This window comes from Pinus tabuliformis, chromosome 4_1 (genome assembly GCF_031772625.1).
Source record: "Pinus tabuliformis cultivar Carrire ecotype Pingquan chromosome 4_1, CPIR1, whole genome shotgun sequence".
Classification (NCBI taxonomy): domain Eukaryota; kingdom Viridiplantae; phylum Streptophyta; class Pinopsida; order Pinales; family Pinaceae; genus Pinus; species Pinus tabuliformis.
Window position 1 is genome coordinate 731582804 of NC_142303.1, and position 17815 is coordinate 731600618.

Below are 17815 nucleotides of genomic sequence, written 5' to 3' on the forward strand. Positions count from 1 at the left end.
TGTTATGAAACCATCTCACCAAAAGATAGAAAATATAGTTGAACGCCTTAGAATCCAGCTTCTTTGAGGGGGCACCCTCCTTTACATTACACAAATGAACAATTCTTGGATGATACAAATGACAAGACCTCCTTTCTATATATAGGAGTCTAAGCGGTCATAATATAATTAGAGCCGACATAGCAATAATAATGTAAGGGCACAATAATAATAATAGTAGGCTTCTATGGGGCACAATAGTAACAATATGGAGACTACATGGGTACAACAATATAATAAGGGGGTTGTACTAATAACAATAAGGGGTTACACTACTAGTATAGGGGCCTAACAACATGCCTCATAGGCTCTCCTCAATTTATACAAATGGATTAGAACCCAAGTATGTTATAGATCCCTCAACAAATTCCAACAATATCTCTCTTGATCCCTAATATCTCTTATCCCTTCCCTTATCCCTAGATAAGAGCTAACTAATCCATAATCTTCTCAAACCTTCCACAATACTCTCCAATCTTCTCCTATGTACAATAATAATCATTCTCTCCCAAAACTATTAGAAAAATGCAATAAATAATTAAATCCCCACTTTACAAACTAACTCTTCTAGTAAACATTTGACCCAGGTTAGATGCACCTGCATCACCTCAACGTATATACCCCACTATGTAAATTTCAGTTTCTCAAGATAATACAATTCACCTATATATATATATATATATATATATATATATATATATATATATATATATATATATATATAGATATAGATATAGATATATAGATATATATAGGTGAATTGTATTATCTTGAGAAACTGAAGTTTCTAATTTCAGTTTCTCAAGATAATACAATTCACCTATATATATCTATATATATATATATATATAGATATATATATCTGAGTTAAACATATATTATTTGAAAGGACATGTAATGATATTGTTAACCATGGAGGTTCACCCCCGACTTTAACATGGAAAATATTATCCTGTAAATACATCTTTTTACAATATCATGACTTATTATTACCACATGCCAATATGAAAAGCGTTGATACAAAATTTTCTTTAATTAATTAATTTCAGACAAATGAATTAAAATAACATAACTGTCTTGGAGATTAATATTAACTCTTGATTTTTGAATATTATTATGAAATTTTTTGGATATTTCCTAGAGGTTAAATCTCTACCATCCATCTAATAATCAATAAGAATTAAAATAAAATTGTGTAAAACCTATTTTTAATTAAACATACTTCTTAGCCTAATTTGAAACTAAATTAATTTTTATTATTTTTAAATTTTGTGAAAATATAAAATATTGTATGAAATAAACGTCTTAATACCTATCAGCGTTTACTAAAAGACAATCTCTCTCTCTCTCTCTCTCTCTCTCTCTCTCTCTCTCTATATATATATATATATATATATATATATATATATATAAATTGATTACATAAAAATATTAAAGTTTTGTCCCTCAAAACAAACAAACTGTAATATTGAACTTTATTAATTACTTTTTATATGTTATTTAAAAATAATAAAATTTTACACAATCGGAAATACGTCAAATTTCTAAATTTAACACGTAAAGAATAAATGATTCTAACTTGAAACATCCTTCCATGATAAAATATGATGATTTAGTCTTCAATGGAGATATTTCTAAATCATTTCTTTTCGGATAGTGCTAAGGCAACATCCGCACAAAGATTCCAGTCCAATGGATGGAATGATTGCTTTCGGGTAATGCTAGAGCATCATCTGAATATAGATTCTCATCCGAAAAGTAAATCTTACGAAAAATAATTTTGACAGAGCAAAGTGGATAATTTTATCAAATCCCACGAGAAAAGATAGACCCGACAAGACAAAGTGGATGTTTTTCGTAAAAGCCCACGGGAAACTAATGCATGAATTTTTTGCATAGTGGAGGCTTTAGTACAGCAAAGCCCACAAGAAATCTGGTCACAATTAAGCCCTTTTGACTGGTACTTGTGTCTACGATATGGATACTTTTAATGGAAAGCCCATGAGAACCGTCAAAATACTGTTAAATCAAGGAATCTACCTCTTTTATACAACATTTCGTCCCAGGCTTTTGTGTAAATCCTGCGGACAATCATCGATTTCCCTAGTACAATCTGGTACTGTACTTTAGTTAATACAAGCCACTCCATATGTTCTCTCATATATTCTTCTAGGGAATTATTATAGGGAGATGACCTGTAGGTCGTCCATTCTCTTTCTGTCATTTCTTTGACAGTATTGTAAGCAGGATGCATACATTCTGTATTTTGATGATTACATATATTACAATGGGTCTTACAATATTTTTCATGCCATACTGGGTCCATTGCAGTCCTACTTACACCATAATCAGTCCACCAGTCTCTGAACCACTTACATTGTTGATATCCTTGATAATGGCCAATGGTACTGAATTTTAATTTGGTGTAGTGGGTTCCTACCTTATCATTGACATTCAGGAAATCCCACCAGAGCTGCTTGTATTCTGCAAAATTGTACACCGTGTCTGGAAAAATGATCTTGGGATCATTTCTTGGCCATCTAGTAGCAGGTTGTGTTTTGATATGTCCTGGCTCATTCCAGAGATCTCTTGTCCTGTATATGCAGACATATCTTTCATGAATTCCTGTGTTGGGTCCACCATGGTACCAAATAGTGGCAATGTCATGAAAATTTTGCTCCAATGCCCGTTGTGCAATGTCAGCATCTCGTCTTGCTTTGTCATATATCATATCATGAATCCACTTGCCTCCTTTAGGGTACACTTTTCTTTCTGGGACAAAGTGTTGAATGTCAGTATGAGGCTGCAAGTTGGCGTCCAAGACTTTTGTGTTTCTCAGCTGCCAAGTGGGTCTCCAGTTTCTCTTATAGGTCTCCCAGTCTTGGTCGTCTGGGATAGTCCTTAAGACTTCTTGTTTCTGGTGCTGGTCCCACTCAGTGATGATCATCATGACATGATCTCTTGGTTCAATGTATTCTCTGCTTAAAAAATTAGTGAGATTATTGTCTTAACGAATCATACTAGATTCAAACTATACATTATTTAAACATTTATTCACATCATTAATTGATACTTGAACAGTATCAATTTGTTCCTTGACTTCTACAGATTTTGCAACATTCATTTCTAAGCCTTTTACTGCAGTATTTGTCCAGTTCAGCTGTTCACTAGCTTTTTGTATCTGGCCATCAATGCCTAAAGCATTGTCATCTTTCTGGATCAAAGGGATAGCTTTGGCTACATTTTGATTTTCTCCTATGACAATTCCTTTGTAAGGAGGAAAGGTCATAGGGGTTTCAACTTTAGATCCATCTAGTGCAGTCCAAGCATGTTTGCTTGCTGAAGTGCTAGTAGAACCAGTAAAAACATTTAATGGAGCAATATTATCTTTCCATGAATAGAAAGATATCCAAGTGTTATTCATCTCCATATAATGTTTCCAATCTTCAGCAAACTGTTTCTTCTCTATGGGTGTATAATTTTGATCAAACTCATCAGCCTGAGGATTAGTGTATAGATCCCAATTTAACATAGCTTTCATCCATTGGGCACTAATCTTGGATTTCAAGCATCCATCCATAAGAGAGAAAAATTTATGTATCTCCATTACTGCAGACTTTTTACAGTCAGAAGGAATAGGGCGAAATCTGGAATCAGGCCATGTGCTTGCTCAAGGTATCCCAATCCATATTTGGGCTTGGCTGGTCTCATTGAACACATCATTTCAGTCATCCTTGGATGTTCTCCTTCTACAGTAACAATTTCATGCATCATGAGCACATGATCAGCGTCCGGTTCATGCGAGAAAGGGATGTCTGAGCATTTGGGATTTGGGCATGAATTTACAGAGACAAGGACTTCTATCACAATAAAGTCCATTTTAAATAAATATTCGGCCCATGCTATACGTATGGTATAAATGTTGGGCCTATGTTTGGTCAATTAAAGAAGAGTCTAAGTATTCAAGACATGATTTAAAGGTAAAGGTAATATTTATAAGGTATATGTTTTATGAGTATTGTTTATATAATGAGAGATGTTTTATGGATTTTTCATAAGAAGTATAGGTTAATGAGTTAATTTTAAATATTTAAAAAATAAATCGTTAAATTAAAATTTATGGAGTAAAATAAAGTAACTTAGAACATTATTAAAAATGATAGAATCTACTCCAAAATCATATTTATAAAGGAATTTCTTTTTCTAGGTATAGTATATATGTCTCATTTAAAAGTTTAGTGCGTTGACAATAAGTTTTTTATTTAGGAATAAAAACAGTTATTTCTAAGTCATATTAATTATAAACCATGATTGAGAATAAGTATATAATTTTGAAAAAAATACTTGGTGGTTGGAGATTTCATTTTTTTATCCATCCAATGTTTCGAATGATCACTTCATCTATCATCGGGAAACACATTCGAAATGAATATATGTGGAAGTCTTTAATCAATTAAATACCCTTTCCAAATTAGTATGTTGAGAATAATTTTTTTTATTTAGGATTAAAAGAGTTACTTCTGAGCCACATTAACCATGAAAAATGACTTAGAATAAGGCGTATAATCTAGAAGGAATATAAAATTTGTGTCATTCAAATAAGAACCACTATTCACTTAAGACATGGCTTAGGTTATAACATATTGGTTTTGTTAAAAAGGTTTATTTCTAAAAAGCATGGATTAGGAACAAATTAATAATGTATGAAACAGTTTTTTAAATTAAAATTTTTAATTAATAATTAAGATATATTTGTTACACATAATTTTAGTTAAATTTCTAGGCTTTTATATATTCATTTCCTTAAACTAGGTCACTTCCTTAAACTAGGTTACAATTTAGAAATTTGAATATTAGATCTCTCAATTTTTACAAAATTCACATTACTTTGATTACCAATTAAACATTACTCAAAAACAAAATAAATTTTTTATTTAAAAAAATATAAATTTATTTAATATTTTTAAAATTAATTAGAAATAATAATTAATTTATAATTATTTTAATATTATCTATAAATTCAATTTATTTTTCTATTAATTATAATTATTTTATTTTGATTTAAATTAAATTATTTAATATTTATCATGTATGGATGGGATTAAATGAGTTCATTTTAAAACTGATCGCAAGAATAATCATTATTTTTCCAATCAATTTTTTTTGAAGTGGTATATTAAATTTATAAAGAATGTATTTTTATAATAACATTATTATTAATTAAATTTATTATAAATAATTATATTATAAAATTTATTTTTATAATAATTTCAAGCATTATTAGTAAATAAATTCATTGTAAATAAATATATTGTCATAATAGTTTTAAACTTTATCATTAAATAATATATATATATATATATATATATATATATATATATATATATAATATTAAAATATTTAATTTTTTGTTCTACCCATTAAAACTGGAAGTCAAATGTACTTTTTTTGAAATATATTTTTTTCTCCATCCATATTATATACCTTTCAAAATGTTGAAATGTTTTTCATTCAATTACACCATTGTTTGATCTCCATGCACAATGTCTTAAAAAACATTTATACAAAAAAACAAGCACAATGACATAGCCACCACATATATTTTGTTCTTATTATCATAATTTTAGATTTATATGAAATATTATATAAAATCGAATGTGCTTAACTTTTCTAGGTACAATTATTTATTTGTGGATCGAGCATATATAAATATTTTCACCGTAATTATGATGACAAACATTAAATCTATACATTATGAATTGATAGAATTAATATAATTTTATGCATGTGTACATGTTAATTGGATAGATTTTATATGTGCTTCTGAGTAGAAAAGAAGGAAGGGTTGCATGCAGTGGTAGTCCCTGTCGAGTTAAGGAAGCAAAAATAGTTTGATCTATAGAAAACATCCACTGGGAAAAAGAGCACAACAATGAAGACCTTCAATATTGAAAAGTTTGGTTAACTAATTTCAAAAAATATGTTCAAGAATCAACACCTACTTATCTCACATCAGAATCTGATTTTAGATGCAATTCTAGATGATAGTCTCCAATAATCAGATTTCCCTAGTTGGAGGGCACATCCATCATACTAACTCGGTAAAGGTAGTGCTAACTGACTCCACATGTCCTTAACTCATGACAAGCGAGATAGGATTTAATGGGAGCAGACCCAGAATGTCGCAAGAAGATAAATGTTAGCTCAGATATAGACAACCCTCCCTATCCATGACGAGAACCATACAAAGATCCGTATATAGATTGAGATCCATTTTACACTTTTAGTGATGTGAGGTGTAGAGCTTGTTCATGTCCCAGATCAATATGATGCATAACTAGTATGAAAGTTAGTAATTTTGAAAGTTGCACGAGCAGTTAGACGTCTAGCATAAAATTCTCCTATCGATCTTTAGTCAAAGCATAAGTGGGTAGGATTCTGGATGTATAGGTCTGAGATGTTACCTAGGCCTCCGTTGTTGTCATTCTGTACTGATCTCTCAAGCTAAGGGCAATTTCTCTTTTGATTTATTTGATGATTATTATGGCTAATGATGATTTTTGGTAGCATGGTGTAAGTAAGAAGGTCATAATTTCTATTCCATAATGAGCGGATGCACCCATGTTTGTGGGTGTAGTTGGAGTAAACGAAGGATAATATAAATCTAAAATTTCTGTTGTTTCAAATGCAAACTGCACAACTAATTACCTTGCTGATATGAATTGGATCCTAAAACACTCTCTAAGTTTCCATGAACTCTGTAAAATTCATGCCAAAGTTTCAAAGTCTTACAAAGAATGATCTTATCAGAAATATCCTCGAAATAGTTGTAATTTGTGAACAGCACGGAGCAACAAGGACCCTCAGTCAAGCGCGTAGACCATTGGCCCATGGTAACGCGCGTTGTCACGAATTGGAAAAACGGGAGGGATTTTTGAGAAATGAGGGTGGTTTCTGATATGCGATTAGCAACAAACCCCTATCGCTAATTGCATATCGCCAGGAAAACCCCTCAAAGAAGGAAAAGCCTCGAGTGACTCAGACTCGAAAAGTTATAAAACATAATGGATATCACGTTGATTTCGTCAGAGGCAGGGTCCCACAAAACCGGCAGGATATTGAAAGGGCTTCGAGGCAGTAAGTGGTTTCAACCAAGTCCTGCCCGATGCCACACAACAAGTGACAGGCACCCAGTGGAAGAGAGAGAAAACCGCTCACATCGGACGGGTAAACGTTGTATTACTTACCTGCATGATATGAACGATGACCATAGGATCTCAAGGCTCTAGATCGATGACGGAGACGCAATCCGATGGATGACCAGATTTGACGAGGTAAACAGGTAGAGTTGTATAAGATTTGAAGTCCAACGTGGACGATGTGTTGGCAGAAGATTCAGTTTCGTGGGCACTCTTGGAGCAAACAGAAATAACGATCGTTCAAACATGTCTGAGAGAGCTGACACCCTCATCCGTTACGGAATAGGTGGCCACCTCCTTGTGAGGCATTATACAGTGATGATGACACAGAACAAAGGAATTCAAACAGACAGAGGTAGGAGAACCAGAAAGCCGGGAATAAAAAACGAACAGTTAGAAAGCAGATTAGCTTTAAAGCCACAAACTAACAGAGAAAGTGGGGGAAGCGAGTTATTCAGAGTTAGTTAGAGGCAGAAAGCTGAGAGCAAAGAGAAGAAGCCGAGCTGACCTACAGAGGCAAAGGTAGCATCGATCCAAACAGAGACAAAGAGAGTCAAAGAGTCTGTGTGCTCTAGAGAAGGCTTGAGAGGTTTAAGCGAACTCCTCTGTATATGCCTATCATGTGTGAGTCTCAAATTGGGCTCATACTACGGTGACCAAAAGGTCGAGTTTCAGTAAGGAGAATCTGTGTACTCCAGAGACTTGGAGGATCCAAGTACAGTCCTACTGAATTGTATATGCTGTGTGAGACTCAAATTGAGCTTACTGTTGTAAAAAATTTGCTTTTGAAAACATAATAGAGAGGCCACCACTGAAGGCTGGACCGAGAGACGTAGCCCAGGATTGTTGGGTGAACTCCTTATTAAACTTGTTGTGTTTACATGTTTGCCTGTTATATTTTCTCTAACTGCTTCAGTGCTTGTGTATTTTGCAATCTTATCGATCTGTTGCATAAAATAACATGGGCACATCCATGCACATGAGTTTGTAATACCTTAATTGTTTGTATTAGATCAATTTCAGATCAAGTGGTATCAGAGCTCTAGGTTACTAAGGTTAGACAAGCTTGTGCTGGATTCTTTTGTTGAATAGTAACTAGATCAAAGCTTAAATTAGGAGAAGGAGAGTTGGTCGAAGCTAACCTAGAAATTGGAAGAGTCATTCCTAAGAGGAAAATGTCAGAAGAAAGTCCCTTGGAATCAGACTCCCAGTTCATGGACAGTTTCATGACCATGAGAGCCATGGTTGAAGAAATGTATAGGGAATTTAAGAAAGGTAGAGGTGAAGAGTCATCAACCTCCAAACAAGATAAAGGAGTAGAAGAACATCTTCTAGTTGCCCGCCCAAAAGGCAAAGGAAAAGAAGATAAGCCCACTCCACCATCTCCCCCATCATCACCTTCATCATCATCTTCTTCACACAAAGAAAGCCCTGAAAAGAAAGAGAAGAAATCTTCTTTGATTAAATTAGATGTGAAATTTGATTTGCCAATTTATGATGAAGAATTAAATGTAGAAAATCTAGATAATTGGATTAGACAAATTGATGTATATTGTAGAGTGCAGAACATCGATTTAGAAAAGAGAAAGATTCACCTAGCTAGCCTACACCTTGGAGGCACCACTCTAGTATGGCAGGAAGGCAGGACACAAGCTGATTCGAAGAAACATGGTAAAATTATTTCTACCTGGAATGAATTTGTTTCTGCAATTAAAAAGCAATTCTATCCATTTGCTTACATGCAGCAAGCTATGATGACTTAGCAAACTCTTCGCCAATTGAAAGGGAAAAGTGTACAAAGTTACACCCAAGAATTTAGGAAAAGAGCTTTGATTCTAGGCATTTCTTTGGACTCACCTGAAACTTTGTTGAAGTATGTAGGTGGTCTACATAGTTATTTAAGACATACCGTTCTCATGTTTGATGCCACTAGCATAGATGAGGTATCTGTTCAAGCTTCACATCTAGAGGCTAGAGGCAAGAATGTGAATCCAGAAGTTGGGGGATCATCAAAACCCACTACAAATAAGAACAAGGAAAAGAGAAAACAGAAATGGAAAGAGAGGAAGGAAAATGTTGTACAAAAGACCAAACCTTCATGCACTCATTGCAAGAAGGATGGGCATGACGATGAACACAACTGGATTCTGCATCCGAAGCTGAAACCAAAGAAGTACGATGGAAAAAAGAAGAATATTTTTGCAGCTATTCAGAAGTATTTGGGGTCAAACTGAGGGGATCAATTGTAGCCACAGGTATATATGGTTGTCTACTTTAGAGAATGCAGAAATCAAGAAGCAGGTATAGGAGCTGCTCGAGAAAGGGTTCATAAGACCTAGCACATCACCTTGTGGGTCTCGAATTGTCTTGGTGAGAAAGAAAGATGGCTCATGGAGAATGTGCATTGATTACCGAGCACTGAATAAGATACTGATCAAAAATCATTATCCCCTTCCTCGCATAGATGATCTATTAGATCAGCTGAAAGAAGCTGTTTAATTTTCCAAGTTGGACTTGCATAGTGGCTACCATCAGGTCAGAGTTGCAGAGCAAGATGTATGGAAGACTGCTTTCAAAACAAAACAGGGATCGTATGAGTGGTTAGTTATGCCTTTTGGCTTAACTAATGCTCCTGCTACTTTCATGAGAGTAATGAATGATGTACTCAGGCCTTTTATTGATGATTTTGTCATTGTATATTTAGATGAAATTCTTATATTTAGTAAAACATGGGAAGAACATTTGAAGCATGTAAAGGAGACTCTAGATGTTTTGAAAATAGAAAATCTTTGTGTTAAGCTATCAAAATGTGAATTTGGAAAAACATCTTTGAATTATTTGGGTCATATTGGAGGGGGTGGTGAATTGAAGATAGATCCCTCTAAGGTTGCAGTCATTGTAAACTGGCCTAAACCCAAATCTGCTACAGATGTTAGAAGCTTCCTAGGAGCAGCACAATATTGGAGAAAGTTTATTTCTAACTTTTCCTTGATTGCAGCTCCCTTACATGCTTTAACAAGATTGAACAAGGTGTTTCAGTGGGGAGGCAAACAGTAGAAATCCTTCGACACCTTAAAAGAAAAGATTAGTATAACACTAGTACTAGCACTGCTAGATCTTCAAAGACCCTTTGAGATTGAAATAGATGCCAGTGACTATGCCATGGGAGCAGTGTTGATGCAGCATGGTAAACCCATATGTTATCATTCTGAGATATTTAATTTTGCGGTAGTTAATTATCCCACATATGATAAAGAATTGTATGCATTAGTACAGAGTGTGAAAAAGTGGAAACATTATCTAATCGGCAAAGAGACAGTTATACATATTGATCATCAACCACTTCGACATTTACACTCACAAAATAAGTTGCAGCAATCAAGACACTATAGGTGGATGGGTTTTCTACAATAGTTTCATCTTGTCATTAGATATAAAAAGAGCATACACAATAAAGTTGCAGATATGTTGTCCAGACCAATCATAAATGCATCCACTATGCTTAAGCATAATTCAGTATTGCATGAAAGCTACATTGAACAATATGCTCAAGATATAGGTTTTAAATATGTATACACAAATTTAAGTCATGGCAAACAAGTAGAAGAATTGGATTATCATGTTAAGGACCAACTATTGTATCATTTGGGAAAGTTATGCATTCCTCAAATAGAAAGAGTAAAGATAATTCGAGAAGCACACACTTCTCTAATATCGGGTCGCTTTGGTGTAAGTAAAACAGTTGCACAGCTGCAAAGATTTTGTTATTGGCCACAAATGAGTGAGACAGTTTCTAGATATGTAAGAGGGTGTACTATGTGTGCTAAAAGCAAGCCCAACAATAGAAAACTAGGCTTGTACACTCCATTACTAGTTCCTTCTCATTCCTGGGAAAGTATTTCCATGGACTTTGTTGGGGGACTGCCTAAATCTAGAAAGGTCATGACTATTTATATGTTATTGTGGATAGGTTCAACAAAATGTGTATTTTATTACCTTGTAACAAACAAATTACAGCTGAACAAATAGCAAAGTTGTTCTTTCAACATGTATGGGTTCATTTTGGATTACCCACTTCCATTGTATCTGACTGAGATACCTGATTTGTAGGGAAATTTTGGTCGAGTCTGTGGGAATTGATGGACACCAGACTGAAGAAAAGCACATATTTTCATGTGCAAACAGATGACCAAAAAGAGGTGGTTAACAGGACAGTGATCCAGTTGCTCAGAGGCTATTGCAGCAAGCATCCCAAGCTTTGGGATGAACATCTGTGTTATGTGAAACATGCTTACATCTGAGCTAAACATTCTTCTACACAGAGATCTCCTTTTGAGACCTGTTTTGCTTTCATACCAAGTTCTCCCTTGGATTTTGTCTTTGGTAAAGACATAGCGGTTGACGGAAATAGTGATGTGGACAAGGCAACCAAGTTCATTGAACAAATCCAAGGGATTCACCAGGCAGTACAGGAATAGCTGGAAAAGAGCCAAGCCAAGTACAAGGCAGGGCATGATAAGCTTCGGACTGAGCATAGTTTCCAAGTTGGTGATCAAGTTTGGCTATATATCAGCAAAGACAGAATGCAAGGTGAAGGGAAGAAGTTGAAGCCAATAAAGTATGGACCTTTCAAGATACTTGAGAAAATTGGTGAGAATGCTTTTCACCTTGATTTGCCAGCTTACATGCACATCTATTCAGTAGTTAATGCAGAAAGCTTGAGACTGTTTGAACCTTCATTGATCAAAGATCCCAAAAAGCAGAGTTAATTTCCTTCTATTGATGATTTGTTACTCGAATATGTCAATGAGTTGTAGGAAGATACAGTTCTGGACAAGAAGGTGAGAACTACTCGTGGAGGGGATGTTGAGCACCTTAGGATCAGGCTTAAAGGTTCAAAACCAAGCAGTGCAAAATGGATAGAAATTGGGCAAGCGAGGAATCTATACCCTCACTTGATTGATGCTTAAAAACCAACCTTTGGTGGTCCAAAAGTTTTTTTAAGTGGGAAGGCCGTGATCTGAATTGGATCCTAAAACACTCTCTAAGTTTCCATGAACTTTGTAAAATTCATGCCAAAGTTTCAAAGTCTTACAAAGAACGAGCTTATCAGAAATATCCTCGAAATAGTTGTAATTTGTGAATAGCACGGAGCAATGAGGACCGTCAGTCAAGTGCGTAGACCATTGGCCCATGGTAACGTGTGCTATCACAAATTGGATAAACGGAAGGTCATTTTGACAAACGGGGGTGGTTTTTGATATGCGATTAGCGACAAACCCCTGAGAGAAGGAAAAGCCTCGAGCAACCCGGACTCAAAAAGTTATAAAACATAACGGATATCACGCCGATTTTGTCAGAGGTAGGGTCCCACAAAACCGATAGGATATCAAAAGGGCTTTGATGCAGTAAGTGGTTTAAACCAAATCCCGCCCGATGCCACACAGCGAGTGACACGCGTTTGGCGGAAGAGAGAGAAAATTGCTCACATCGAACGGGTAAACATCGTGTTACTTACCCACCTGATATGAACGATGACCGTAGGATCTAGAGGCTCCAGATCGATGCGGAGACACAATCCGATGGATGACCGGATTCGATGAGGTAAACAGGTAGAGTTGTATAAGCTTTGAAGTCCGACGTGGACAATACGTTGGCAGAAGATTTGGTTTCGCGGGCACTCTTGGAGCAAATGGAAATAACGACCATTTAAACATGTCCAAGAGAGCTGACACCCTCATCCGTTACGGAATAAGTGGCCACCTCCCTGTGAGGTGTTATACAATGATGATGACGCAAAATAGAGGAATTCAAACGGATAGAGGTAGGAGAACCAGAAATCTGAGAAGCGGAAACGAACAGTCAGAAAGCAGATTTCCTTTAAAGCCATAGACTCACAGAGAAAGCGGGGGAAGCGAATTAGTCAGAGTTAGTTAGACACAGAAAGCTGAGAGTAGAGAGAAGAAGCCGAGCTGACCTGCAGAGGCAAAGGCAACATTGAGCTGTAGGTTTTAACCCCGTACAGAAATTACCGGCATACGAATTCTAAAACACAGAAAATAAACAGTGTGAGAGCATAACACATAAAACACATATACACAGAGATTTTCCCCTGGATCCCAAAACCAGGACTACTAGCTTGATTTTTCATTATGTTCCTTTTAATGTTACAATACATATTTATACATGCCGAAGCATACAAACCATCGCTTCCAATATTATGGGCTGAAAACCATTGCGTCCAATACCATGGACTGAAAACCATCGTGTCCAAAAAACATGTGCGAAAATCATGCACAAAACCATAGGTGGGTCCGCCCAACCTAACATAGGGTCCAAAACCAAAATTTTCCGTGGCGCTGCCCCAGACCCCATAAAGTGGGGTTATGGGTGCCCCTCAAACCCCTTGTTAACTATGTGGAAAGAATATAACACAACCCAACATTCTCCCACTTGTTGTTTTCTTTCCACAGGGGGCCACAAGAGAGCTTAGTCATTTTTCTAGCCCTGAAATGCCCATTGTCTCTCTACACCAAGATAACTTCTCAGCGGTCACAGATTTTGTCAATGCATCTACAGTATTCTTCAAAGTGTCCACCTTTACCAGCAACACCTTTTTGTCTTCTATCATATCCCTCACAAAGTGATACTAAACATCAATGTGCTTTGTCTTTAAATGATATGTGGGGTTCTTTGCCAAGAAAATTGCACTTTGGCTATCACAATCTATTCTTATAGCTCCCTGTACCAACCCCATACTTGAAAAAAATCTCTGCAACCAAACTGCTTCCTTTCTTGCGTGAGTGGTTGTCATGTATTCTGCCTCTATAGTTTATAGTGCCACTACAAATTGTTTCTTACTCATCCAACTCACTACACCTCCAAATAGGTTAAACACATACCCACTTGTAGATCTTCTCTGATCTAGATCTCTAGCCCAGTCTGCATCAACAAAGCCACAAATATCCAACACTCTATCCAATCATGGTCTTCCTTGGTAGCACAGACCATAATCACTTGTGCCACGCAAATACCTGAAGACCTGCTTAACTCCTATCCAATGCTCCTTTCCTGGTTTTGACATAAACCTGCTCAATACTCCCACTGCATGTGCAATGTCTGGTCTGGTACAAACCATTGCATACATCAGGCTACCGACTGCACTTGCATATGGAACACAGGACATGTCCTCTTCCTCTTCTTGTGTCTTGGGACATTGTTTAGCAGATAACCTCACACCTACAAGTATAGGAACCTTCACTAGTTTACTACCCTGCATATTAAACCTCTGTAATATTGCCTCAACATACTTCCTCTAGTTTGACCAGAGCTTCCTCTTTGCCCAATCTCTTTTATTTTCCATGCCCAAAATATAGTTTGCAACACCAAGATCTTTCATGTCGAATTCGGAGGACAATTGGGTCTTCAAATCCTGGATAGTTTCTTTGTCATTTCCAACCAGCAACATATCATCCACATACAAGACTAAATAAATAACATGGTCACCAATTAATTTAAAATACACACAATGATCTGCTTTTCTTCTGGTGAAGCCAAGTCCCTGTATAAATGTATCAAATTTCTGATCCCACATCCTTGGTGACTGTTTTAACCCATACAGAGACTTCTTTAACTTGCATACCAGTTCTTTCTTACCCTTCACCATAAAGCCTTCAAGTTGCTTCATGTAGATCTCCTCTTCTAGATCCCCGTGAAGAAATGTTGTCTTCACATCCATCTGTTCTACCTCAAAATCAAGAGCAGTAGCAATAGATAAAAGTAATCTAATAGAAGTTACCTTGGCTACAGGAGAAAAAATATCACCAAAATCAATTCCCGGCACGTGGGAATAACCTTTTGCTACCAACTGAGCTTTGTATTTCTCCACTTTTCCTTCTGCATTTGTCTTCTTCTTGAACACCCATTTGCTGCCAATGGGTTTCCTTCCAGCCGGCAACTCCACCAGATCCCAAGCCTCATTTTTGTGAAAAGATGCCATTTCATCAACAATGGCCTCTTTCCAGAGTTTTCCATCCTCTGAATCCACTGCTTCCTTCACAGTTTTGGGATCATCATCAGTAATAGACAAAGAAAAATTCAAATAGAAAGCAGATGGACTATACCTTTCTGGCTGCCTTCTTTCTCAGACTGATCTTATCACAGCCAGAGTTTGTGGCTCTTCATCTTCTGATTCCCCCTCTGTTGTAGAGTCTGATTCTTCCTCCTTTAGTTCAAACTCTATCTTCTCAGGTTCCTTTGGTTGGACTTCATGTTTAATAACATCTTTCACCTCTCTGAACACCACATCTTGGCTATACACAACCTTCCTTGTTACTGGGTTCCAAAGCTTATAACCATTTAAACCATCCTTATACCCAATAAAGATGCACTTTTCAGATTTACTATCCAACTTTGTTCTTTTCTCCTTTGGAACATGTACATATGCATCACATCCAAATACCCTCAGATGTGAAAGAGAGGGTTTCTTACCAGTCCATACCTCTTGTGTAGTCTTATCCTCCAATGCTGATGAAGGTGACCTATTGACCAGGTAACATGCAGTATCCACCGCCTCTACCCAGAATTCCTGTCCTAACCCGGCACCCTTGACCATGCTTCTTGCCCTTTCCATCAACGTCTCGTTCATTCTTTCTGCAACTCCATTTTTCTGAGGTGTATATGGAGTAGTCTTCTACTATGCTATACCACACTTCTTGCATAATTCTTCAAATTACTTATTGCAAAACTCTCCACCATTATCTGTCCTCAGCACCTTTATCTTCTTCTCTGTCTAGTTTTCCACTAGAGCCTTAAATTCTTTAAACTTATCAAAGACTTCAGATTTCTTCTTAAGGAAATATATCCATGTATTCCTTGAGAAGTCATCTATAAATGAGACATAGTACATAGAATTACCTAGTGATGGAACCTTCATAGGTCCAAACACATCACTGTGCACAAGTTCTAATATCTGTTTCGCCCTCTTACTACCAGAGGGGAAACTCACTCGATTTTGCTTCCCATATACACAATTTTCACAAAAATCAAAATCCAGAGAGTTATTACTCATACCTTCTACCATACGTTTACCATGAAGTATCTGAAGGCCATTTTCTCCAATATGTCCAAGCCTTTGATGCCACAACATGGTCTTCTCTCCAGAGACCACTAGATTTTCTGCTCCACTTTCAGGAACCACATAATTATTGCACCTATCAATAACAGTGCTACCTTGTAGCTTGTACAGAGTTCCAATCCAAAATCCTTGCATCAATACCAGTGCTCCCTGAACCATCTTGCAGGTATCCTTCTTGAACACTGTTTTTACACCTGCATCATCCAGCTTACTAATAGAAATCAGATTTGTGGCTAATGCAGGAATATGCAGAACACCCAGAAGTGTTCTAACCCTTCCACCTTGCAGCTTCAACTTTACTTTTCCACGACCAATGATTCTAGCCATCCTGTCATCCCCCATGAATACATCACCACCATCATATTTCTCATACTCACAGAACCACTCTCTATGGGGAGTGAAGTGAAAGGATGCACCTGAGTATATCAACCATGCCTCATGATCTACATGTGTACTTGAAGAAGCCAAGTACACATCCCCTCCTTCATCTGAGGTGGTTTTCGCCTCTGCAGAAGGAGCCTCATCAGATCCCTTTCCTTTGTCAGAAGCTTTAGATTTACAGTCCCTTTTGAAGTGGCCTTCCTTTCCGCATTTCCAGCACACCACCTTTACAGGTTTTCCTGGAGATTTAGATCTCCCTCTAGTTTTAGATCTCCCACTTGATGACTTATTTTTGTTTCTGTTCTGGGACCGTCCTCGTACAGACAAGGCATCGCCATTTTGGCTCTCCATATTTTTCCATCTCATCTCCTCCATCAGCAAGGCTGAGACTATTTCATCATATTGCAAGGCAGTTGCATTGCTACCTATTGCAATAACTAGACTATCCCACAAATCTAGTAGAGAACACAAGAAACTCATGCACTTATCTTCATCTGAAATTTTAATATCAATAGATGCTAACTGACTTACCACAATATTAAATGCATTTAGATGCTCTGTCACCGAGTCTCCATCTTTCATCCTCAGGTTATACAACTTTTTCCGCAGGAACAGTTTATTCACCAGAGAATTAGATTGGTACAAAGTCCCTAACTTGTCCCACAAAGCCTTCGTCGTATCTTCCCGTGATACATTCAGCAATATTGAATCTGAGACACACAATCGTATTGTGCTCTTTTCCTTCCGATCCAACTTCTTCCATTATTCATCGGACACTCCTGTTGGTTTAGTACCCGGATCTACTACGATCCACTGATCTTTATCCACCAACAGATCCTCCATCTGGAGTTTCCACAACTCAAAACTCTGACCACTAAATTTCTCGATCTCTATCTTTCCACCACTCACCATCTTCTTTCACCACCAGAATTGATCTCGCAGATCTCCCACTGAATAGGGTCTACCACAGGCCCGAGAAAAACCCCTCAGCAACAAAGGTGTCCTCTTGAAGACAAAACTACTCCGATACCAAATGTAGGTTTTAACCCCGTACAAAAAT